Source organism: Sorex araneus, chromosome X, assembly GCF_027595985.1.
Source record: "Sorex araneus isolate mSorAra2 chromosome X, mSorAra2.pri, whole genome shotgun sequence".
In the NCBI taxonomy this organism is placed as follows: domain Eukaryota; kingdom Metazoa; phylum Chordata; class Mammalia; order Eulipotyphla; family Soricidae; genus Sorex; species Sorex araneus.
In genome coordinates, this window is record NC_073313.1 from 270,563,490 (window position 1) to 270,590,383 (window position 26,894).

Here is a 26,894-nt window from a genome sequence, read left to right on the forward strand (position 1 = left end):
AAGAGAGGTATACTGTGATTCTTGGTGGTAGAATATGTGCACTGGTGAAGGGATTGGTGTTCGAGCATTGTATGACTGAGACTTAAACCTGAAAGCTTTGTAACTTTCCACATGGCGATTCAATAAAAGAATAAATTAACTAAAAAAGATAAAATAAAATAATTTATCTGAGACATGAAAATTTGACAAAGATAAAAGTACTGATTGCTATTTCTTAACCTATGGTTGTACTATGCAGTGGATAAGCCACAAAGAGGGTTCTATTTATTTATTTTCATGGCTGCTTCTCCCAGAAGGGAGCATAAAATGAGGCCCCCACAACCATGCCACCAGACTCTACACCAAGGGTGCCCAAGAGAGGGGCGGCTGAGAGCCCTCCCCGACCCAAGGGACTCAGCCCCAGCAGCTGACCTCCACTACCCAACCGCTGCCATGCTCCAGGCCACTTTCCACAGGCTCAGGCCAAGCCTCACACATGAGTGAACATATTACTGGACCACACGGCCACAAAGCAGCCACGCGACACATCATCATAAAGGAATATATATATATTCCTTTATGATGAATATATATATATTCTGCCTGGCTCTCCAAGAGGTATATATATATATATATATATATACCTCTTGGAGAGCCAGGCAGGCTACCAAGAGTATCCCGCCCCGCATGGAAGAGCCTGGCAAGCTCCCCGTGGTGTATTTGATAGGCCAAATACAGTAACAATAATAGGCCTCATTCCCCTGACCCTGAAAAGAGCCTCCAATCACTGGGAAAAACAATGATTGGAGGCTCTAAAGTAAGGAGAGGCTGCTAAAATCTCAGGGCTGGGACGAATGGAGACGTTACTGGCACCTGCTTGAGTAAATCAATCAACAGTGATATAGTGATATCAGTGATTTTCACATAGATTTCCTCTTCTCATCCTCATAACTGGCCGGCAAGGAGACAGGAAGACCCAGTTTTACAGATAAGGAAACCCAGCTTCGAGGAGTTACAAGAATCAGTCTCACCTCACACTGTCTTAATAGGCAGGCCAGGGTCCTTCCAAGCCCTGTACCCTTGTTGAAAGTAACACTGCTGAAAGTAACATTGCTCTTGAGCAAGGCTACATCTGGAGAGATGCAGGGGTTGGGGGAGGGGGTGAGAAATGAGGGGAGAGAGAGAGAGAGAGCGAGAGAGAGAGAGATTGCCATACACGGTCATTTCTCCATCTGTTAGACACGGGCAAGTCTAGCCAAGATACACTGCACTGTGGCTGAGGCCCCGATCGATCTATATCAATACCATATAACATTAAAAGCAAACGGGCATCTGGAAAGCAGTTAACGGAAACCTCAGATCCAAGGGCTGGCAGAAGAACGCCAATGTTCCGCACGTTTTTCTGTGCTGAAGAAGTCACTTAGGAGGACAACTTCTCTGCTTGCCCTGGGCAGATGGGTTTCAAGTTGTTGACCCTGATGTAAGTGTTGCCCTGTGCTCTGAGTTTTCTTCAGCCCTGAGACCATGTGGGCACCACGAGCAAGGCTGTGTGGTACAAGGAACGCAGAGCCACTCTGGGCCAGTGTGACCACGGCGTCATCACTCCCCCCTCCAGACTGCGGGGCGGCATCAGGAGTGGTGAGGCTTCCGGAGTCCTAAAGCACCTGCAGTTGGCAGGGACGGAGCTGCTCCTAGGTCTGCAGGCATCCCCGACATTCGGGCATAGGAGCTGGAGAACAGGAAGAGCTCGGTTGAGGTACAGAACTTTCGACTTTGGATTCAGACTTGGAACCGGGGTTTTGTCCTTCCTGGGAGGAGGATGCAGTTACTTCCGAGTGAGTCTCCCGGTGCGTGGGTCAGTATCAAGGGCTATTTAGGCAGGAAACTGCCAGTTTGAACATCTCAACTTCCACAGACATGGGAAAGAAGAATTGAGAATGGGGACTGAAAGTGGGCCCCAAGATCAAGATCAGGCAAGGACAAGTACCTTTGTCCCAAAGCCTGCCCCTTACTTTGCTTAGGTTTGCAGGTCAGAAGGAGTTTACCCCTGGGAGCCCACCCAGAGGGACGTTTCCTGTTCACTCTGGCACCCACTGGGCTGAGTCCGCCTTTCACAGATATATGTTTTCCTGTTCTCCCTCATCCCAAGCCTTTTCTCATTCCCACAGTTCAGATGCTCCCACTGAGGACAAGAAGCTACAGCTTCCCAGCCTGCCAGCTGTGCCAAGGAATCTCTTTGTCAACCCATCAAACAACAACAAGAAAAAATCAACACAGAAATGGCAATCCTGGGCTTTGAACTGTGGTGCTTCTGTTCCATTTCCTCAGAACTGTGTGGCCTTGGAAGAATGGGGCTGATGTGTCCTGCCTTCCTGCTGGATGGACCCCAACTTTCCTGCGGCCACTCTCAAGGCAACAATGCCCAGATCAGACTCCCTGCCCCATCAGAGAGGAGCCGAGTCCCTTAGAGCCTACTGTATCCTAATGGCCCCTCATTCTGCCCCACTTGCCCCAAGGAAACACTGACCAAATCCCTATCTCTATGGGTTTCTCTCCACCACCCATGGAGTCCACACTTCTACTTGTAAATTTCCTGAATTCCCCAGGCCCATTAATAATTTTTCCTCTGTACAGAATTAGCTCCCCCACCCTAGGCAGATCTGGGAACCCCCTACCTGCACTCTCCACAGAATGGCTGCCTGCTGTACAGCTCACACTGGCTGGCATCAGTGATGAGCTTCTCTGTTTCCTCCCATCCCACCAAGACTCCCCAGTAGAACGAGAATGGAAGAGTCTAGGAGACACTTAGGTTTAATTTCTGGCATCACACGGTTCTCTGAGCATTGCTGGAAGCCCCAGGCATCTCTGGGGTGGCCGGTGTGATCCTTAGCACTGCATTATCAGGCCCTAGCATCAAACCACTGACCTGGTTAGCAGAAAACAACTGATGGAAGGTGGGGAGGGAGGGAGGGAGGGAGAGAAGAAAGGAAGGAAGGGAGGGAGAGAAGGAAGGAAGGAAGGAAGGAAGGATGGATCAAGGAAGGGAGAGAAAAAAGGAGGGAGGCATGTGGCCAACGTGGGTTCAATTCCTCCATCCCTCTCAGAGAGCCAAGCAAGCTACCAAGAGTATCCTGCCTGCACGGCAGAGCCTGGCAAGCTACCTGTGGCATATTCAATATGCCAAAAACAGTAACAACAAGTCTCACAATGGAGACGTTACTGGTGCCCGCTTGAGCAAATTGATGAACAACGGGGACTTTGAAGGAGATAACAACAGCATGTGACTAGTGGCTGCCATACTGGAGATGCAGACAAAGGACATGTCTGTCACTACGGTAACTTCCACTGAAAAGCACTGGTCTCAGAAACCCCTCTGGTGCATTCTCCCCAGCGATGGTTAAATTCACTTCTTTAAGGGGAAACTGGGTTCCCTAATGAAGCCAAATTGTTGGAACTGCAGTATGGGACCATGGAAAATAGCAGGAACACTAATATCATGGCTGCAGGAAGCCACTTGCATCTGATGAGTCACCGCCAGCCATGTGGCTCATAAGCGGCTTTGAAGGTCAACTCTGGCTCTTCTAACCCATCCAATCTGTCCTCTCTCCTCATCCCATCACTCAACGCAATATCCTCTGTTTGGGTCCTCTGCTTGAGTCTTCTGTATTTCGAGATGCTGTTCCCTTGACCTGGATTTCCTGTCTGTCACCCCGGCTAACTCTGAGCCCCCATCAACAGTGCTCACTCCTCTTATGCTCTGCAGCACCTTCCTAGGCGCCTCTCCTGGCCCCTGCACAGGATGCCCTGCTCCCATCCCTCCTCTCCCTGCCTGTGCTTGCAAACTCTCAGTGACTACTTGAAGGCGACAGTTGTCGTGTCCCTGAATTTGACCCAACGCAGACACATGAGACACAGTTGACATACCTGAATTGGTTTTACGAAGGATCAGTAGAACCCCAGAGTCCCCCTAGAGCAGTCCAAACTTGTGTCCAGTGGCGGCCAGGGCATCGAAATAAACGCGTGAGCTCTCCAGGTACCACTTTCAGAATCAAACCAAAGCCACTGGCTGGTTCACACCCCAGGGTCGTATTGACACGAAGCTGAGCTTGAAAGGGTGGGAGGCGCAGGACAGAAACCTCCGGACAGAAGCCCTTGCCTTCAGGGCCAATTTGCCTCTGAAGCAGTCAGGGGCTAACACCTCTCTGGCTTTTTCAAAGAATGGAAAACCACCCCCCAGCAAGCATGGGCCATGCTGAACTTCGAAGGGAAGGCACCTCTCCCCAGGAGCTGAGCTGCCGCCTTGTAGATTCTGTGACTCACCTGCTGTTTCGAAGCCACCTGAGCCTTGGGAACGGGTATGTGCCCTTCCATCACATTCTGAGTGGCCCCCACAAGAGCCATCACAGTTCGGGTGCTGGGACCCCTCCCTCCTCAGCTGAAGGCAGCAGGACCAATTCCTTGCTCCTTCGTTTGTGTCAGGCACAAGAACTGGGTGAGACGGGAACTGGCGTCAACAGTTACCGAAAATCACACTCCTGGGGCCAGAGCAGGGCCAGAGCGATAGCACAGCAGGGAGGGCACCTGCCTTGCACACAGTCCACCGGAGTTCGATTCCCAGCATCCCTTAGGGTCCCCCAAGCACCACCAGGAGTGATTCCTAAGCCCAGACTCAGGAGTAACCCCTGAGCACCACTAGGTGTGGCCCCCAAATAAAATAAAACAAACCAAAAAACACCCTCTGGAACTTGTAGTGTCACACAGACTGTCCAAGGGTTCAAATCTCGCTGTGAGGCAGTGACCAGCCAGGAGCCATATGACTGCACATTTCTGTCTCGAATCCTCAGCCTGAAGCGAAGACCATACCCACCTCCCTCTCAGGCTGGTTGGGACGGAAGGGGCAGAGAGATTAGGCTCCGCCATAGAAGCTGAGCTTGAAAGGGTGGGAAGGCCTGACGCCCAGGATTTGGGAGAGGGGGCTGCACCCCCTCTTTGCTGAGCTCTCAGTTTCTCCAGCTACAGGGAGAAACCAAACTCTCCTTTCATCTTCTTCCAGATTCAAGGCATGGGGGCTGAGGTGGGAGTCTGCTAATGTGATTCTCTCTCTCTCTCTCTCTCTCTCTCTCTCTCTCTCTCTCTCTCTCTCTCTCTCTCTCTCTCTCTCTCTCTCCCCCCCCCCTTTCTCTGTGTGTGTGTGTGTGTGCTCACACGCACACACGCACACACACAAGTAAGGAAAGACGAGAGAAAATATGAGAAGTTATGAGTTTTTTTTTTAGTTCTCTTAATGGAATAACACAGCTTTAAATATTTTGATTCCAACCCACCGTGTTCTTTTTTGCTCTGTATTATTTTAAGAGCTTATCTTTGTCTTTTAGCTCTTTCAACAATGCAAATCCTTCTCACAATACAAGGTAAAGGCACTCTCCTTCCTGACGTCTGAACATACACAAAAATGTTAAATCCTTATTCTTTGTATTGAAATTCTTTGATGTTTCCGATAAAATGGGTGGGAAAGGGCTGGGCCATGAAACCAGTCCATTTATCTGTGTGACTAATGCCTCCAAACGGGAAGGCGGGCTCACAGGTCCCTGAGAAAGATAGCAAAGGCATCCACTCAGGGCAGCCTCCCGCCTCATCACCTGACACTGGGTGGGTGAGCTTCACTGGGGTCAAAGGTCACTCCCGACTGGACTATCTGAAGGGATGTGCATCTGAGAAGCTATTTTGTATTTCTGAAGAAATCATTCACACTGGAAGTCCTGGAGAACTCTACTGCTGTAGCTCTCTTGGGGATTCACAGAGGCATAATGAGGCTCCTGGTGCAAGAACACAGTCAACCTGTCTCATCTGGCCTTTCTGGATCTTATTTGGATACAAACCAGGTTTTTGTGGGGTTCAGCTCTCTTGTGTGGATAAAAAAGGTTATTATCACATATAGAGCTGGAGCGATAGCACAGCGCGTAGGATGTTTCCCTTGCACGAGGACAACCTGGGTTTGATTCCTCCACCCCTCTCAGAGAGCTCAGCAAGCTACAGAGAGTATCTTGCCCACAGGGCAGAGCCTGGCAAGCTACCCATGACGAATTCGATATGCCAAAAACAGTAACAAGTCTCACAATGGAGACACTACTGGTGCCCACTTGAGCAAATCAATGAGCAACAGGATGACAGTGATACAGTGATCACATACAGAGAGAGAGAGAGAGAGAGAGAGAGAGAGAGAGAGAGAGAGAGAGAGAGAGAGAGAGTGCTTGCTATAGCAGCCAGTCTCCAGCAGAAGTAACCATATGTGCATACCACAGAGAAAGCCAGTCAGCCCTAATTTGAGCAGTGGTGTAGCCTTAGGGATACACAATCCAAATCCTGTCCCAGAGTCTCAACTTTGCCATTTGTGAAGCCAGACTGCCAGCGTGGGCTTCCACAGAGCTTCTGTGCTCGAGGTGAGGAAAGGCATGCATGAAGGCCTCTGGTACTAGTCAGGTGTTTGAAATGTGACTTTCCCTGCTCGGCCTCCTATGCAAAATTCTAGGGCATTTTTAAAACACACTGGTCACTTTTTATTTTTAATGCTCATAAAACTTGCAATCAAATGATGTCCCAGAAGAAGCCATCTTGGACTATCATTTCATTACCTCGTCTGCAAGTTTTTATGAAGAGTCATTCAGGAAAAAAAAAAATAAGGCAGGGCTGCCTGGATGCAGCGATAGGCGCAGGAGAACTAGTATTTCACACCGCTCTCGGGAATTTAATATCAAGGAATCTTCGAGTGTCAAGTATTACTTTATTTAACGGAATGTGATATCACTTGATATAGTCATAAAGTACATTCCTATCAAAATACAGCTGGCATTAGCACTACCAGAAACTGCTTTATCCCAGTGGATTTTATTGAAACTGGAACGATGGGCACTTTGGAAATAAGTCTCCCTGGTTCATTTTTCTGAGGCCAATTTCCCACAGGGAGACAACTGAATAATTCCATTGGGGCTGGCATACCAGGTAGACTGAGGAGCTGAAAACGTGTGAAAGAGAGTCATCCCAAGGTCAATTAAACAGGCGCTTTAGCTCCTTTAGCTTTAGCTCCTTTAGCTCCTTTAGGACCAGAGCACAGAAAACATGATATTCCCAGGCTCTGAACCCAGACCCACCCCAGGACACTGTCTCTGGCGGATAGGAGGCGGGTGGGGGCACCTGCCTGAGCTCCATCTGCAGCAGGCCTGACTTGCAGCCACTCATCTCTTTGGACGCCCAGGAAACACCTGTGATGAGCTCTAGTCAGGAGGCAGATGACAAGAGCCTAATTTGCTCTCTCCTGTTGTCCTGGATGGTGGAGAGCTGCCAGCTACCACCCCTGCAAAGAGGCCCAAGGAGTGGAGAAGCCGTCTGAGGGAACAGATGCCCTGGGGGGGTCCTGGCTTCCCAGTGCACTGAAGGCAATGGGCCAAGACCTGTGGCACTTTCCCACCACTGCCCAGATGGTGGAGCGGCCACGAGACTCACTCAGCCTCATCCTGTCCCTAAGGCCCAGCTCCACCTGCCTCTCCACTGTGAGAGGTGGTCTGAAATGGCAGGCACTAGCCTACACACACACATGCATGCACACACACATACATACACATATACACACATGTACAACATGCTTTACATATATACACATAAACATACATATACATGCAACCCATACAACATACAAATTCAACATACAAATGTATTTGCATACATATACATGCAACCCATACAACATACAAATTCACACATACACCATGTGCACATATGTATACACACATGTGCACACATACACACATACGCAAATGAAAACACATATGTGCCCATGTGTACACACATATGGTCATGGTACACATATGCACATGTTCTCTGCGCCCATAAAACTCACTTGTATGTGCAAATGTGCACAGAGACACATATTTATGCACACTGCATATACTGGTGCATGTGTGTGCCTTGCATCCATACATGCATGTACACACATGTAAACACAAATATACATGCAGGCACACAAGGCTAAGCAGCCTTTCTCCACAGCCACCAACAGCACCAGGTCTAAAGTCTGAAAGTCCTGAACTGGAATTGTGGCTCCCTGTCTCCTGCTGTGAGCTCTCGGGTAAGTCACTGGCCCTCTCCAAGGTCCTTCTGAGATAAGGACCCCAAGGTCTCCGCAGGGGCCCCAGGTGCCTAGAGCACTGGCACTGCCATCCCCGAGGAGTGATGCGCCTGCACCTGCCTCCCGTTCCCTAAGAACAACTTCCTCCGCCCCAGAGAGAGACTTGCGGGAGAGGCCAGCTAAGAAAGAGAAATGTTAAATAATTCAGAAGCACTAACATCAGGTCTGATGTAGGTATAAAAATAGTTACAAAATGCCGCGCTCCTCTTGTTTTCATTACGGCAGCCTTGGCTCCCTGGCAGTGGAGGAGCCAGTGCCTGGGGCCAGAGCAGGGCCAGGCTGGGACACCTCATCACCTCATCGGCTTCTATTTGTGCTCCTCATCTCTGTTCCTAACTTCTCATCTCTTTGCAAAGACCAGGCAAGTGCTTGCTTGTCGCTTCTATATTTTAAACCAGCCTTCCGATTGGCTGGCTTATTTTGGAGTTGACAGTTTGCACAGCTGGGCAATTGGAGCGAGTGATTCTCTATATCATGCCTTCTGCAGGGGACCAACTGGCGAGCTCTCCAAAGACGGTCTGCCTGATCCCCAAGCTCTGGTTCAGAGCCCAGCAGGCTGCCTGGAACCCTGTCCTCTAGGGTTCCCAGACCACTAGCGGCTGCCCCCGGAAAATCTCTACTTCCCTGACAGCAAACCATTTTGGAGGAGAATATGGAGAATGAGAAAGGAGAGCTCACATTTACTAAGCACCTAGATTCCCTGCTAGGGGCATTTATTTGGATTCTCTCCCAGAGCCTTCGCAACAAATCCCAAATTCACTGCAAGCATCCACGCTTCACAGATGAGAAAACAGACTCGGGAAATGAAGGGGCATCCCCAGGAGGTTTCCCCTGTGGATCGCGGCTGGCTCCCCAGCCCATGCTTTCTCCTCTGCACCTTCCATAAGAGCAGGGCGTGTGGTATGAAAAGGTCTTCATGAAATATTCAGCTGCATTTGTAGTTCCTGCCTCATCCAAGCCAGACCGGAACGCTTACTCAGTGTATTTTTCTCTTACTCGCAAGGGCGCTGCATGGAAACCAATTTCCAATTCCCACTTAACCAGACAGGGAAGTAGGGCCTGTTCTTAGCCTGGTTTGGGTCTTGGGACAAGTCTACACATGTGCCTGGAGTAGGAGCAAAAGCAGCGGCTAAATGGAAGTTGCATCCAGGAGTCGAGGGTCTCAGGATGTGCCTTTAGTTGGAAACTTCAGAGTTCATGGAGAGACTTCAGAATGCCAGAAGTGGCCTGGTAGGCATGAATAGCACACATAAAGAATGGAGATGCTGGATGAAGAAGGCATAATCCCAGTGCTATTGATCTCATCTCTTTTGAAAACACATCCTTTCCTTGCTCTGACACACGCTTCCTTCTCTGGGGCGCTGCCTTCCCCAGCAAAGCCAGCAAGGGGAATTCTTTTTCAGGTAAATGTCCTGGTATTCTGTGCCAGAAATCATACAAATAGAGTCCTACCCACTCCCCCTCCATTTCATGCTGAAATCTGGCTCTGTTACTCTATGTTAGGGAGTTCAGACTTGGGGGTCGTCAGGGATGGCACACAAGTGGGACATCACCTGCCTTGAATGTATAAGGCCCTGAGTTCAACCCTTGAGACTAGGTATATGCACACGCATATGCACACACACACAACTCACATATACACACATTTACACACATACACACTCAGATACTCACATATACACATTATGCACATATATACTCACAAATACATATACACACTCACATATACGTATCTATATACACTAACACACACAAACACAAGCATACACTCACATACACATATATACACACAAATTCATACAAATCCACCTATACACACTCACATTTATTTATCTATACACACACATAAGCACGTGCACAGCCCCACACACCACACACACACACACACACATACATACAGACACAAACCAGCACCACTGGACATAAGCCAGGTGGAGCCCACACCAGATCAAGCACCACCAGGAGTGGCCCCTTGTGGCCAAACAAGAAGACAGAATCAAGACAAAGAGGTTACTGAATGTGCCAAAGGTCATACAAGCTAACCCAGTGGATTCAACCAGGGACAACCCCCGGCAGCAAAGAGTTAGGAGTCAAAACTGGTGACGTAAGGCCGAGGGACTCCTCCTCTCGTGAGACTGTCGGATTCCCTTAGCTGGTGAACAAGCCCCATGGGGACTGATGCGGCATGTCAGGAGTGACCCGCAGTGGGGAGCGCAGCTCACTCAGCAAACCCCGCGGGCTGAGCACAGCGGGTCCCCGAGAAGCGCCCGTGCCTTGAAGCGACAAGCAGCCCCCCCAAAGGCACGCCGTTGTGCTCTGCTCTGCACAGTCCAGCAGCTGCTCTGCCAATGCCCACGGCTCGGCTTGCATTCTCCCGAGACGGGGCTCTCACTCCCTGCAGGCGCGGCAGCAGGCGTCCTGTCCTGGAGAAATGCACGCGGCAGGCTGAAGGGGACTGTGCCTCCCTGCCTGCGCCACCCCAGCATCCTCATGCTCTTCTGAGCCCTGACAGGAAGAAGCAGTAGCACCCGCTTCCGGGTCAGGAAGCCTGAGGCAGATGCTGGCACCCCCGGGCACCTTGCCTTGCTGAGGATGGGATCAAGCAGCTGGCCTGGCTGTGCTCGGAGCTTGGTTGGGGCAGCATGTGGCAGGGCACCAGGGTCCGACTTTCCTGGGTGCTGCCAGCTGAACCTCTGCACTCGCTGGCCTTCCTCCCCGACATCACTCCTCTCACTTGCCTACCCCGCTCACCCCCCCCAGCATGTGTCCCAGGCCCCTTCTGAAGCAGTGGATTGATTTCCACAATTACTGAGGGGAGGGGAACCAAGACAGAGGGGGCAAGAGCAAATTGTGAAATGACAAACATGAGGGTTGCCATGGGAACACCAGACCTCAGAAAGTTCTGGGAAGGTGCAAGAAGTGGGAAGCAAATGGCCCCTCAGTGCCTGAGCAGGGCCTTCAGCAACCTGCGCCCAGCGGGAGCCCTCCAGCTCACCTCCGTGCAGAAGGCAGTTTCCCTGCTGTCGGTGGGGCAGGGCTGGAGGGGACGTCTTCCAGGAACCCCAATTAGTTCCTGCCACAAGGCTCCATCCATCAGCGCAGGCAGACAGCAGGAGCCACTGGATGCCTTCCACTGAAAGTCGGGGGGAGGATCAGAGATGCCGGAAGATGTTGCGGATTTTGCTCCTGCCCCCAGGAAACGATGCCTGATACCTCTGGGGGTGGAGTGCTTTAGGAGCCAGGGGGTCCTGGAGGGATGCCCAGCCCCCTCACTTAGCATTGGGGGGACCCTGGGCAGGCATCCAACCTCCTAATCCCCTTTCCTCTCGGAGATGGGATTAAGGAGCCCCACCCCCTTGCTCTGGGGACAGAGAGAAGGGCCAGAAACCTAAAGTCACACACAGTTCAACAAAGGCATCTCCCAGGTAAACAGGAGTGCTCCGAAGGCACAGGAGCGAAAGGTGGCTGCCTGAGGGGGACCCCAAGTAGGGGTGGGAGATATGCAGGCAAAGGCCAAAGTGCACCACTGGCAGTTCACGCAGAACTCCCTGTTGCAGACTGTATCTGAGGGGTGGGCTTCAGCAGGCATCCTAGAGGCAATGCCTAGTGCCCCCTCTGCTCTGCAGGCTTGGGGCGGGGTGAGGAGGTGTTGAGGCTGCCTCTCATGTGCTCTGCTGGGATAGAGCTGGGCGTCGCCCATGGGTCAGCCACTGGCCTCTCTCTCCCACCCCAAAGCGCAGGCTGAATGCAGCAGCCAACTCGATGCTGTTAACCTAAGACAAAGCACAACCCGCAGACAAACAACTCAGCACTGGGCACCTTGGAAAGAGGGGCGTGAAGCAACACTGTTGGGCTGCAGGCTGGGTGTGTGGCGAAGGTGGCAGTGAGAGAAGACTTTGAGGTGGGCAGCGGACGATGTCCAGGGAAGAGCCTTCCTGGCACAGGGTCAGCGGGTGCGAGTGAGCAGGAGTGGGCAGGTCTGACACAAAATCTGGGAGGTGAGGGGCGAGGGGAGAAGGGGGTGGGTGCTCAGGGTAGAGACTCAGCCTGAAGGAGGCCGTTGTTGGAGCAGGATGGGGGTTGTGGGACTCAGACTCTTACTCTGAGGTGATTTTATTTGGGGGGATTTGCACCCAGTGATGGTCAGGGGTCACTCCAGGCTCTGCACTCAGGAATTACTTACTCCTGGCAGTGCTCAGGGGACCATATGGGATGCCGGGCATCGAACCTGGGTCAGCCATGTGCCAAGTAAATGCTCTCTCCACCTTACTATCACTCTGGCCCCTCTGAGGCTTGAGTAAAATGGGTTTGTTCCATTTTTACATAATCTTTTATTTAATTCAAACCGTGATGGAGAGTGATGGCTTATAAAAAGAACACCAAAGAGAAAACAGAGTTTAGGGAATAAAGTTCTACATAGTAGGACTTTGAGTTGCTTTTGTTTGTTCTCCTGAAACTCGAGTTCACTGGGTTTTCTAGTGTCTTAGTGTTATGATGGGGGGGAGGGGCGGGGAGGGAGAGACATCCAATTTGGTTTGTGCTGTACATTCCTGAGAGCAATACTAATCTTAGCGATAAAATCCGCTTCCCACTCTGCAGCGTGCATGAAAGTGCTCGTGAGGGGCAGGAAGCACAGGGTGGTGACCTCCTGCAGTGGCACCACTACGGAGGCCATCAGTGGCCAGGTCCAGCACTGCCACCCTGAGTCCCCATCACAGTGACAAGGAGACACACCCTATCCACTGGTAAGGAGTTCCCAATCCTGGGGAGAGGAGGAAGGAAGAGAACCTGTGGAGGCCTGCAGGCCTCAGGCATCAGCACCCCGGGGAGTGTGTGAGCAATGCAGCACCTCAGAATGGGGTCGGATGATTTCAGAAAAAGGGAAAAGATCCACTACATAATCCACTACATAAAGGATTTCTCACGTAAATATTAATTATATCAAAGATGGAACCATCCAGTATTTCAGAGCTCCAAGGCCCGTGGGCAATGGCAAGTCTTTGGCACCGGCAAGCTTCTAGCACTGATGAACCTTTCAGAGAAGGCAGATGGGGGCGGGGGGGTATTCCCTCTCCCATGAGACTCACATGTGTGCACACACAGGCACAGAAATGCTCTCCCTCTCTCTGCCTCTGTCTCTCTGTCTCTCTCTTACCACACACACACACACACACACACACACACACACACACACACCTGGATATTTTTATAGGCAGCTCTTCTACAGAGCTTGCACATCTACAAACACATAAACACACTCACACATAGACATATCCAGGTACACACTCACATGCACAGAAACACATACTCACAAACACATGCACTCACATACACATACATAAACATGCACTCACAGTCAAACATATGTTCTCTCTCTCTCTCTCTCTCTCTCACACACACACACACAATACACACACACACACACACATGACTGTGTATAATGGCTAATAGGGCTCTGCCAAGAAGTGAACATAAAAGGAGCAAAACCAGGTCAAACTAGCATCAGAACATCTCCAGGCACGGGTGCAGCCTTGCCCTGCCCTGCACCCAAGTGCAATCAGGCTGAAAGGAGGAACAGACTGAGCGTGAAGCTGCTTTCCTGAGCCAGATGCCCCAGTTTGGCAGCAGGGGGAGGGGCAGGGAAGAGCCCTTGATTACTATATCCATAGTCCATGGTACAAATCAATGAGGTCACGCACCTCGTGCACAAACAACTCTGTGTGGCATCCCTTCACCTGTGACGCAGGGAGGCAGTAACTGTGTGTGGGATTCAGTTCACAGCCCTGACAGCACACACCTGCATCTCTTGGGAGAACTTTCCAGAATCTGGATGACTAGGTGCCACCCAGCACTGAGCTAGCTCTGTGAGAGCTCCAGCATGACGGAGCACTGTGGCTGGACCCAGCAGGGGTCAATGCGCTAGAGCTTGAAGTGTAGTGCTTAAGGACAGCCTGGGAAGCAGGCACAGGATACAGAAGACCAGGACCGGGCCAGGGCAGGGCAGCAAAGACACATGGCTGGAGCTGGGGCCCCAAGATAGGAGAGTCCCTAGAGGGCCCCACTTCTCTAGGAACCTGCTTCCAGAAGCCAGGAATCCACAGGTCCTCTCAGAGGACCACACAGGTGGGACGGAGTCTGTGAGACTCTCCCCCACAACATGTGCACACACACAAACACGCGCTCGCACACACACACACACACACACACACACACTTATCTGAGTCCACCACTCGATCCTGATGAAGGCTCACTCCAGACTCTGAAAGCAAGGAGCTGAGGATGGGAGGAGGTAAGAGACAGGTCCTGAGGCACCCCTTTGAGCCACACTTGCACTTTCTGTTTTACAAATGAATAAACTGATGGGGGCTCAGAGAATCTAAGCCACTCACTTCTGCTGACCCGTCCTTCCCACTCTCTCCTGTGACCCTGAAGGCACCCAGACTGCTGTGGACAGGAAAACCCACCCGAGCAGAGGAAAGGAACCCATGACTTAGCTTTCCAGAAAGTTTGGTGACTTTGAAGGATCTGGAAATAATGATCCTGATTCAATCATGACAGCCTTCACAAAATTCTCAGCAACAGTTTCTTGCTTTTTCTAACGCTGCTCCTCCTATCTCCATCACAATCACTACCCTCCCCCTCTGGACAGGAAGAGCAAAATCACAGGGACACAGAGCCACGAAGCCACAGAACCATAAGGCGGACTCACAGGTGCCTCATGGGAATGCAGTGGCCTCTCACGTGGATGTCTCCGAGTTTCTGACACTGAGAGAAGGGAGGTGGCTAAAGCCAGCTGGGCCACAGGGTCCGACTGACTCTTCTCCCTTGGGTTCTAAGGAAGTCTCACCATCACGATCACTTGGCAGCTCAGGGCCACTTCCGGTCTTTTCTCACTCAACCTGCAGAAACTGGAGGATCTGATTTGTCTACCCTAGGAGACAAACTGCAGCATGGCTGGGAAACAGCTCCCCAATTTTCCCCTGGAGCACGTCCTAGGGAAACCAAGAGAAGAGCACTTGGCCTTGGTGGCAACAAGGAGTTGCCAGAGTCACAGAGACATAAGGCTGAGCTTCAGCAGACACTGGCCACTCTGCCACAGCCCTGCTAGAGGACACATTGTGCAACCACAGACACCCCTTCCCTCTTCTGGAAAGTGGGGATCCGGCCCGTCTCAGGAGAGCACCCCCAGGGAACAGGAGCATATGTTCTAAACGGTGCTGCACGCCAGGCCCTGAAGACATTAGCATCTTTATTTACCTGCCTGAGCCAGATGCTCCTCTGACGCGAGCACTCAATCCCGAACCCCATGAAATGAGACTGATGCTGTCTCTAGCCAACTTGAGAGGTGGGGAAGGACACTGAGGCGCAGCAGAGTGGCCCCAAGGTCAAGTGGTAAGGAGGAAAGGAAGAGAATCTGGAGCCAGCTCTCCAGGGACTTCTCCCCAGTTTCCCACACCACTCTGTCTGAATCATCTCAGATGGCACAGCAAGAAACAAACTTAAAGGTGCTGCTGGGGAATCAAGGTTCAGTATAAGGACACACGTCCTGGTCTTCAAGCAGACAAACACCTCATTGGATAAGTCAGAGACTCCAACACCGAGGAGCCGGCTGAGAAGCAGCGAGCCAGGACCCAGTGGCAGACATTGCCAATCTTTGCAGGCTCCTTTCAGTAGAGAAAATATGAAAAGGTCAAAATACAACCCGATGCAGCAGGAAGTCAATGCAATCTTCCCCATCAAAGGTTCTGATTATGATGCTGAATATTTTGTTTCTTTTTCAACAAATGTCTGCTTTAAAATTTAGACTTTCCAGAGCAGACCATTGTGTAGTTATAGATAAACATAGACATAGAAGCTGTAGATATCGATATATAAGGTGCCAGTGAGCAAACCCAGGGCCTTGGACACGCAAAGTTCTGGCTCTACTACCAATCTACATCCTCTGTCTCTCAGAGTTTTTCAAAACATCAGTCTTTTTTTTTGCTTTTTGCTTTTTGGGTCACACCCGGTGATGCACAGGGGTTACTCCTGGTTCATGCGCTCAGGAATTACTCCTGGTGGTGCTCAGGGGACCATAGGAGATGCTGGGAATCGAACCTGGGTTGGCTGCATGCAAGGCAAATGCCCTATCCGCTGTGCTATCAGTCCAGCCCCTCAAAACATCAGTCTTATCATGGCATCTTTGCATGTCACAAACACAGTTTTTCAAAAGTAAAACTGAATCTTTATTCAGTATTCCACAGTTTGACTCTGTCAGGGTTTACTTATCCATTTATCTTTTTAAAAATATTATAAATAACGCTGCATGAACATTTTTATTCATAACTCTTTTCTGCCCCTCTCTGATTGTTCCTCTGGCTAGATTCCTAGAATTGGAATACCGGACTAAAGAGAACAAGTGTTTCTAGGACTACTTACTGACAGTTATTGCCAAATTGCTTTCCTAAAAGGGTGTATTAATTTGCATTTCCACTACCAGCAGCAGCAAAGGAGAGTACCTATCTCCCCGGCACTCTCTCCAGGATCCAACATTATCTTTAAAAGACTCTTGGCTAATTTGAGATGTGAAAAATACTTGCACAAATCTGCAAAGAGCATGGAGCCTTTAAATAACCTCCCTCGCCAGTGGGCGGCTGAATGGAGAACTTGATTTTATCCTAGGAGCTTGGTCTGGGCCACTGTCCCCAGGCACTCAGTCACGACCTGGGTTTCCTTGGGCAAGGGTTCGCCGGGGTCAACAATGGTTTTAGGAAACTATATCTGAGTTTTCCACAAAGATAGAAGGGGTCCTTGAATGATATTTTTTATTATTATCTTAGGTATCTAGCTCAATATTCAATTCCCCAAATGGGTGAACATTTTTATTCATAACTCTTTTCTGCCCATCCTCCACCCTCTACCCTCGGGTCACTGAAACTATGAAGGGGGCTTAGCCTTGGGTTCAGCTGGTGGGGCCCTTTCTGTTTGTTCACTTAAAAGAAGGTGACCTAGATGGGTGGTCTGGAGAGAGTAGGGGGTGGGGGGAGGGAAGGTGCCTGCCCTGTAGGAAACCAGGCTCAGACCCCCAACACTGCATGAGGCTTCCTTTAACACCCCCAGGAGTGATTCCTGAGCACTTATTGGTGTAGCCCAAACAAACAAAAAATATATTTCTGGAGATGGTGGTGCTGGGTGATTTCTTTTCTGAAAAGGGGGCAATAAGCCTTGTGAGCTTGGGAGTCTCCGTTCTAGACGTCTCACAACAACAGGAAGGTTCTAAATCTGGCTGGCAGTGCAGCCAACATTCTCCAGCAAGCACCTGAAATCTGACTAGTGAAATTGAAGAGATAAGTTGTTAACTTTATTTCATTTTAATTAAGTTTCACTTGTAAACAAGTGACTACCACAATCCATAACACAGTTGAGAATACACAGCACACCGTTCAATAAATATTTGTTAAGTGACAAACTCAGGGCATCTCCTAATTCCCCTTTCCTCTACCGTATTTCCTGCAAGGGCCTGCTTCTTCTATCTTCATCTCAACTTGTCCCTGTGTTCTCTCAAATGCAGTGTTACTCTGACTCATCTCACTGAACAGGGGGTGACAGGCTGATCAGCTAGTTGACAACTGCAAAGGGCTACACTGCTACCTGGATCTCAGAGTAACTGGAATTTCATAAATACGCAATGACCAATCCTCATCCAGAGGCCAAACCAGGACTAGGTTTACTGAATAAAAAACGCACATCTCTGATTCACTGGTTCCTTCCACAAAGCAAAGAAAAAAAAATCCCTTTTATCAAAAGGTTCCACCATTCAGAAGATACTGAAATTTACCTTTGCCATGGGTTTGATGTCCCAGTTTGATGAGTAAATTAATAATACAAACAAGAATGGGGAGGGCGGATATTTAACCAACTTGAACAAATTGCTTTTAAGCTCTTAAGCACTTTAATTGCTTGCATGATAATGATGCAAATTTTTAAATGTCTTGATCCACTCTCTGAGCCGGCGGGGGTAGAAGGAGCTCTAAAAGGAAACTCTTTGGTAAGCACTCAGTTTTAATGACAGGGCATTCCAGTTAGTTACCAAGTCGCCCTTCTAGTGAGAACCCGGCTATGGGAGCCTCAAACCTAGGACCAAATACTGGTCCCTGCATATACCCCTGAGCCACGGGCTTTGCGAACTGGTCTCCAAGTAGGGAAAACTGCAGCTTCCCTCACAAAGAGGGATGACGACACTGTTTTAACTGCTCTTCCTCCTCCCACCACCCCCTCTTCAGCTACAGGCTGAGAAAATTCACCACATCCCTCTCCACGCTGGCGGCAAAGAACAAATTCCTCGAATCCAAAAAGAAAAAAATGTGCCTGTCCCTTTAAAATCCAGATCCAGGTCTTGCGGAGAAAGCGAAAGCTTGGGGGTGGGGGGAGGGTGGAGCAGAGTGGCAGAGTGGGATGGGACACTGGGACAGAGGTGGAGGGAAGCCAGACACTCTGGGAAGGGAAGGGAAAGATTTATGCCAGAAACCTTACCATTAACAACTGTACTATAAACTACAGTGCCAAATATAAAATTTTAAAAAAGAAAAGACCAGGAAATCCCGGTCCATAATCCAGTTCAGTGCCTCTTGCATCCTGGATGAATGCTAGTAACTCTGAAATAAAGTCAGAGCAGGATGGAGCCTGCAACCCCGAGTGTGCCCAGGGACCCACAGTCAACCACACGGGGCAGGTCTTCTCCTCCACACCCAGGGATCAAAACTTCAACTCGAATGCTCTTGCGCGATGAGTGTTTATCTGAAAGCTGAAGGAGCAGCGTCTTAAAAAGCACCCAAGGGCAGCCCTTCTCTTGCCTCCGGATTTTACAGAGAGAGAAAGTGACTCCAGGACTGGGCAAGTGTTTCGCCCAGTCATGATGGAGGAGAGGTCGTCCTTTTGCTTAACTTTCAAGGGGTTCAAAGACTAGACTTTGAGAAATCAATTCCACAGCAAGTGCCTGGGCTCTTTAAGAGAAAAACATTCTTAAAGCCAAGGTAGCCATGAGGTGATTGACTGATGGCTCAGGCTAGGGCTACCCTTTCCTGCTACAGGCCGGTTCTGGAGTTACCTTCTGCAAAGTCAAGGCAGACCAAGTTAGAAGGGACAGCAGCGGGAAGGAAATAGGAAGGCATGCTTAACTACTCTGAGACCCGCTACATTCATGTCCAGCATCTCTTTGCAATTTCCAAAGAGAGCGAAGCAGTGATTTGGTGATCAGAATAAGAGTGAGGACAGTTACAGCCCCTCACCTTTCCAGGTGAAGCTGGTCTGGTGTACTATCAAAGGAAACAAAAGGAACTCTGAACACTTGTCGGCATTGGGCAGACAGTGACCACACCACATCACAACCCTGAGGGGGCCTCTGACCATCCATTCTGAAGAACTTTTGATGTTTCCCTGCTGAGGGCTGCATCCCCTTGGAAATGGGAAGAATCAAGCTTCCCCCAGGACCTCCACTGAGTTCTTTGTCAGAGGATGAGCCATTTAACCACAGGAAACATCTTTTCTGGGACACAGAAATCTGATGGGGGGCGGGAGGAGGTGTGAGGACAAATCTGCCTGGTCAGGATGGGAGACATACCCACCGCGGGCTTCAGCAGACATAGGCTGGAGGCCCGTGGGTTGAGTCTTTAGGGGGGCTCTGGGATCTCCAGTCTCAGTGGGTTGTATTTCTGAGAAGGTGGCATGCAGCAGGTGGGCTGTTTGCTGGGGGAGCTAATATCAACTGCAGCTTTTGTAGGAGGAGTTCCTGGGATGGGGGTGAGAAGTGCCTTCGAAGGCTTCTGAAGCAAAGGAAAAAGCCAGGGAGGAGAGAAGCCACAACCTCAGGCAATACTAAAATCACAAGAGCATGTGTGTGCATGCAGACACACACGTATGCACACACATTCTCACAAATTCTCACAAACACACACACTTCGCAGAGGAACAGTTTGTCATTCAGTACGGAGCCAGCCCCACCTACAATTATTCCAAGGAACATTTTTACATATTTCAACTCTATCAGCTGGCTGAAGCCACACAGAGGGTGACGTTTCCAAGACAGCCAGGGAAGAAAAATGTTCTTGGATAAAGGACTTGCCTCTCAGTGGAGCCAAACAGCCCACAGTTCTGCAGATCGCCCATTTGAGGCTTGACTGACACCACAACCTCCCTCTCTGACCTGCAAGGGACTGCAAGCCAGACTGGAAATCTGGCTGTAAAGATGAAGTGAGCGGAAGCCACAGTTGCAGGCTCCTGCTTGTCAAGGCAACAGCGGCATCTGCCTTTGACCCCACAATCCTACTTTCTAGGAATCTGTCCTAAGGAAATGCCAAAACTGCATAGTGTGAGCAAGGAGAGTCAGTCCAACTTTGTTATTAAAATTTTTTTCCAAACTCCAGAATAAGGACAAGTATGCTATATCAAAACATAGGCACTCAAAGGAGCCATTAAAAATGCTGCAGTGGGAGGGCGTGGGGAAAATGCTATCCCCTGCAAAGACGCATCACTAAATGCACATAAACTTCCAAAATTTTAGAACTACATTTTTTTCCCCTGCACTCCTGAGAGAAAAGTCCCAAGTCACATACTCAAAGGTGGTACATTAAGCTTTCCTTTGCTTTTCTCTAGTTGAAGGCACTAGTGAAGGCCTACAGGGCGGACACTACTTTGGTAAGTCCAAGAAAGACAGTTAAAGTTTGGGGGAAAAAAATGACAAAGGAATTGATTTATAACTCACTGAGGACTAAGCACATAAACTTACTCAGTCTCCCTAGAAGCTTTTCTTATGGAAAAGGATCCATTCAGGGATCTGAGTTTGCCTCATGCTGGGAGCTGGGGCCTGAGCTACTTTCTTAGGGCCTGGTTAGCAGCCAGGTTGGGGACGTGGACTTAAGCTTTGGGTCACTGTAAGCCTGTTGATGGGCAAGTAAAAAATGGCTCCATTCTATGTGGATCTGACACTGATTTGGGCTCCTGGACTCAACTCTACAGAGTGACTAAAATCCCCTGGCTGTTTAGTTTCACGGTTTGGAGAACGGGCCTGGGCAGGACTCTCAGTCGGCTTGGGGCAAGGACAGTTCAGACAGCTGAGGACCCAGCTGAGGCTTTGCACCCAGAGCTGACCCAATCTCCTTGTCCTCCAACATTTATTAAGAGTGGGAGGTGGCCTCTCAGATTGAGTCCCCTTACTTGTGCGGCCCAGCAACCCTTCATCTGAAATTCCTAACTGTCTTCTACATATTTGCGACTTGTGGTCTGGAAATAGCAGGTTCTGTAAGTTGTCACACAGCCCGAGGATGTGATTCTGTCAGAAAGAGGGAAAAAAATAGTAGGGTGGGAGGACTGACCCTACAAAGAAGCAGAAATACTAACAAACTGGGAATATCTTTTCTCAGAAAACAGAAGATATCTTTTATATCTTGGTGTCAGTCATGCATTCGGGTTGAGTTTAAATAGATTTCAGGGAAAACACAGCTAGTCTCTTTGGGACTGTTGACCCCACCTTCCATCCCGCGGGCAACACATGCTCAGGGTTGGAAAAGGAAGTGGGCCAGGAGGAAGCCATGCCTTCCTTCAGCAAACTGGAGGCTCTAAGGACCAGACCGTCAGAGCTGGAAACCCGACATTATTTATCTTCCCCATTTCTTAGGGAAAACTGAGGTGCCAGAGGCGACCTGCACCGCACACAGTACTGATTCCCACCCAGTAAGTTTCCAGGTTCAAGTCAGACCCCTGCCAGGGCCCAAACTGCCCACTGCCTCACCTGTTGAGCGGGGATTTCTTCCCTTCGCCCTCCAGACCATCCCACGCGCTGGAGACCCGGTCTGGTTTCCTGCAGACCCCAGCTCTGATTCCGCACCCCTTCCCCGAGTGTGCACGGAACACTTTCCGCGTCTTTCCCTGATCCACAGCCCTGGGCCCGCTGATGGACTTGAGCCCGTGTGCGGGTCCGGAAAGCCTTGGATGAGGACAGAGTCCCCGGCAGAGGCAGGGATAAGAAACCGCTCTAGAACAATGCAAACTCGGCGCTCTGGTACTTCCCCCCAGCCCAGAAAACCCCCAGGCCAACGGGCACGCAGGCCCCTCAAAGACACGCACGGCGGGAATAAAACCGCCACCACCTGGGACCCTTAAACTCACCGGTCATTCAAGTCCTAAGTCTCCCCCGAAGAACGTGGGGGTAGAGGGACATCCAGGCTCCCAAACATGAATTTCCCGGCCGCAGCGGGAAGGAGACACCGCGGAGAGGCGACCGGGCTGGACCTAGTCCCAAGGGGGGAGCCCTTTGCGCCCCCAGCTCCAGTCAAGAGCGCGGCTCCGTCGGCGCCAGCCCGTGGGGGGGGGCGCGGCTGGGCGTCTGTCGGGTCCCCTCCCTCCCTCGGCGCCCCGAGCCCGGGGCGCCGTGGCCACCTGTGGGCGCGTCCGGCCAACTCGGGCCCCGGGAGCTTCGGGTACAGCCAGGGGCACTGCCCGGAGTCGGGGCCGCGCGGCTGGGGGGCACGAACGCGGCCTCGAAGGTGGCCGGTCCCGAGCCCCGCAGCAGGCTCCGCCGAGGGTGCTCAGCTGGGCCCAAGACCCGGGCCGGGAAGGGCGGGCTCGGGCCGGCAGGGCGGAGACGCGCTGTCCTTGCGCACCGAGGACCCGGTCTCCTCCCCTTACCCTACCTTTCCCGCTCAACCCCCAAAGCCAGCGCTGCCCCTTCCTGGGCGTCCACCTAGCGGGGACCGGTGGGCTGAGCCAACCCTTTGGCAAGGTCAAGGCGCGGTCAGGCCGTCCCCCGGGGGTCCCCCGCGTTCAGCCGAGCCACGTGCAGCTTTGTCGGGATGCTGGCAGCCGCAGGAAAACCCGGCGACCCCGCGGGTCTGCGCGCCGGGGACTGGATTTCACCGCGCGGTACAGGCTCCGCAGACCCGGGGCTCCGGTGGGATGGCGGGCAGGGAGAGGGTGCGGGGCTTTGAGACGCGGGAGGGGGCGAAGGCAACCCCTCCACCCGCGCACACCCCACCTCCGGCCTGCGTGGGGGTGCGGCGGGGAGGGGGCCTCCGGGCCTCCACCGCCCCGACCTCAGCGCCCCGCACAGTTCTGCCGGCTCCAAGGCTGCTCATCCCTCCGCCGCGGAGAGGCGAGAGGGGAATCACGCACGCTCCGAGGGGCGGTTAAGCCACCCGGGGTCGTTCCGGGGGCGCGGCGGCGACAGGGGCGCAGTGAAGCCAACCGAGGCGAGCGGTGGTCGGGGCCGTGAGGACGGGCACTGTGCGCGCCCCCTTCGTGGTACCTGCGGGCCCGGCCAGTGCAGGGGGCAGCCCGGAAGGGGCAGGCCATGGTCGCAGTCCACTCAGGCCACCGCCTCCCTCTCCCTCACCAAGCCCCGCGGGGCGCATCCCTCAAGGGGGCGCAGGCGTCGCCTGCGGGGTCTCTAATCCCCAGCAGGGTTCGGGGTGCCGGACGCAGCGGGGTGAGGGGCAGAGCGGGTCTTCGGGGGATCCCTGGGACGCAAGCCCAGCTTCCTAAAGCAGCGTTCCCGGGGAGGCCTCATCAGAAACATTCGGAGAAGCCCGAGTTCTGACCCGCTATCGAACCATCTGGATCTTCTCTGCACTCAGCGTCTCCACCTATTCTTTGGAGGACAGCAGCACCCTACACGCGTCGTCCAAGTGGGCGCGGTGGTGCGAGGCGACCCCCATCCTTCAGCTCTCCATCACCGGGGTGGCAGCGTCCTGGTCCTTGCAACTCCCCTCCCCCCCCAAAGTAGGCAAACTTTGGGGCTTTCCTCTGGCGAAAGGATTGCCCGCCCGCAGCGCTAGGGAATCTCGGAGGCGGTTTACGTAAGTGCGGGCTCCGGCGGGCCGCAGGTCCCGGGAATGCGGCCGAACCCCCGCGGCTCCGCACAGGGGCGCCCTGTGGTCCCGGCCTGGCCAGCCGCGGTCTGCCGGCCCAGGAGTACGGGGCGACACCGGGGCTGGCTGGGCACCTGGTGTGCGCGCATCGTCCTCTTCCCGGCGCCCCCAGCCGACCGTGGAGATGGCGCCGGGATAACTGCATCTCAGGGAACCTTGTCTTCGGGGTTGTGGGGTCTAAGCGAAGAGATTAGGGACTCGCAAGGTAACCACGCGGAGAAAGGGTTGCGAACGCAAGCGAGTCAAAACTCTCTGTTCCGCATGAACCCGAGGGGCGCAAGCAGTCTTCCCGTGTCGCCCGCCAAGGGGGGCCAATTTCCAAAGTTAGGAGACCGCGCAGTAGGATTTCCAGCACTTTCCAACCTCGTCTAGGCAGGGGCAGGGCAAAACAGAGGAGCCCAGCCGGGGATCACCAGTTGAACTCCCCCGCCACCCCTCCCCGCTGGCCCCCACACCGCCTGGAGTTGGCCGCGTATTCCCCGGTTGCGTGGACACACGCACAGACAGCGATGCCACCTACCCATCTGCTGCTTCCATCGAAAGCCTGCATTTCCAAATCCCCGGGAAAATGACTAAGGGGTTCGGAGATCACACTGCAAGCCAGAGCCCATTCCCCCAAGGCTGGGGTGCGAGAAGTCCACGCGCACACGCCAAATCCACACTTGTGCACACATGCTCACGCACGCACACCCGTGGGGGCTCGGCGAGTCCGCAGCGCCAACTCCTTCCCGCGGCCGGGCGGCCGGTGCGAGGGTCGCGGGCTGCAGAGGGCGCGGGGCTGGGGTCGCGTCGGCTCCCACCGCGGAGGGCGGGCAGGCTGCAGCGGCGGGAGCCCGGCGCCGCCTCGCGGACTCCCGGGGCGCCCAGGATGGCTGCGTCTGCAGAGGGGCTGCGGGCGCCGGGGCCGGGGTGAGGCCGAGGGAGCGGAGTGCGCCCTCCCCGATCGCACCGCCGGCCGTCCCGAGTCCGGGCCCGCGCCCACAGCCCGGCTCTCGCCGGCCCCCGCGGCTGGGATGCAGCCGGCCCCGTCGCCGGCCCCCAGTCCGCCGTCTCCCGGGTGCGGGCCCGGGGAACGGGCGCGCGTCCGCAGAGGAGCCCTCGGCGGGGCTCGGGAGCCGGCGCGGCGCTGCTCCGGGGAGCGGACCTTACCGTGGCTGCAGGCTGCCGCCGCCGGCGGGGCGCGGAGGAGGGCGGCGGGGAGGCGAGACGCGTCCGGGTCGGCGGCGCGGGGCGCTGCGCTCCGGCGAGACCAACAATAGCTCCCGCGGGGCGCGGAGCCCAGGCGAGCCTCCAGCCGCGCGCACGCCCCGGCTCGGGCCGCTCCCGGCCGGCGTCCCTGCCGGCTCTGCCGCTGCCCCACATGAAACAGCTGCAGTCCCGAGGCGGGGAGGGGGTGGCGGCGGCGGCGGCGGGCGCGTGTGCGCGCGCGGGCTGGGCGCGGGGGTGTGCGTGAGCGCGGGGGTGCCGAGCGCCCCTCGGCCGCGCGCTCCCCCACACAGGCCGGCAGGGCGAGCCCGGCACCCGCGCGCACACCCGCGCGCACACGCACACGCACGGGCAGCTCCCGGGAACGCAAGGCGGCCGGGGCGCGCGCCCCACCACGCCGCCGGGGGGCGCCACGGGCCCCGCGCGCCCCCGCCGGGGCTGCCCGGACTCGCGCTTCCCGGGCGGCGGCTTCCCCTCCGCCTCTGCGCTCGCGTCTCTTCGCCGCTCTCTCGGCGTTTTCCTCCTTTTCATTTCCGTTCGGCCTGGAGTTCGTGCAGTTGAGGATCTTCCGGGGTCCCCCCCCCCCGACCCCGCGCCCCCCGCGCCCGTCTCCTTCCACGCCTCATCAGACTTTCTCCTTCCCGACTTTGCTCCACTTCCCCTGCTCCTGCCTTTTGTTCCCTTCCCCTCCCGCTCGGGATGCCACCCCCAAGGGTCCCGGTTGCGTTGCGCTGTCGGCTGTCCTCGGCCGCCTTCCCGGGCCGGTCCCTCTGGCCTCCTGCCCACGGCTCTCACCCTCCACCCCGTCCGTTTCCAGGCTGCTCGGTCAGAGGTCATTAAGAGCCAAGTACTCCTGTGCTTTCTTCGGGGCACCAAGATGCTTCCAAGACAGTCCCTCCCTCCTCAGACAACTCCAACACCATGGTAACAGCTGAGTCTGATAGCAGTCATTAAAAAAATAAAAATAATAACTGCAGGGAACGTGATCCGAGAGATTACTGTCCTTTGCACTCCTGTCCGAGGTATGATGGCCAGCGCACTGGCAAGAGGACGGGATTTCCTGTAGGATAGAGCAGGCAGCTGCAGCCTGCCAGGGCTTGGGTAAGATTGAAGGCACACGCAGCCCCTGCAGACTCTTGGTGTGACCTGGTGCAGGCGATGACCGGTCACACAGCCTCCTGATCTGTGTCTGTAACACAGGCTGCGTGATCTCACCAGCTATGGTGAGGGTTAACCACCCAGGGGCCGTATGTGAGTTGCTGGAGGGTAATGTCAGTCCCACAAACCCAGCCATATATATACATGTGTGTGTGTGTGTGTGTGTGTGTGTGTGTGTGTGTGTGTGTGTGTGTGTGTATGTATATATATGTATATATATATGTCTTTTTATTTCTCTCTTGATCCTGGATTTTATTTTTATTGTTTTGTGTTTTGGGGCCACACACGGTGATGCTCAGGGCTGACTCCTGGTTCTACATTCAGGAGTCATTTCCTGGTGGTGCTTTGAGAACCATGAGATGCCAGGGATCGAACCCAGGGTGGCCCCGTGCAAGGCAACTCACCCTACCCACTGTACTATCTCTCTGACCCCATCTGTTGAAAAAAACGGTCTTCATAAGCCACCTGGA

The 26,894-nt window shown here is 53.3% G+C and overlaps 1 protein-coding gene across 6 annotated transcripts in view; it reads right to left on the reverse strand.

Moving 5' to 3' along the window:
• The window catches only part of TENM4 (teneurin transmembrane protein 4), a 708,342-nt gene extending 682,796 nt beyond the window's left edge, over positions 1-25,546 (reverse strand). For 3 of the 6 annotated variants that reach the window (XM_055123102.1, XM_055123103.1, XM_055123101.1), the window contains exon 1: positions 25,210-25,546. The gene's annotated coding sequence lies outside the window, so the exon portion shown is untranslated. The remainder of the gene's footprint in view (positions 1-25,209) is intronic. The other 3 variants (XM_055123105.1, XM_055123104.1, XM_055123106.1) reach the window with 2 other exon arrangements.
• Between the last annotated feature and the right edge of the window lie 1,348 nt (positions 25,547-26,894).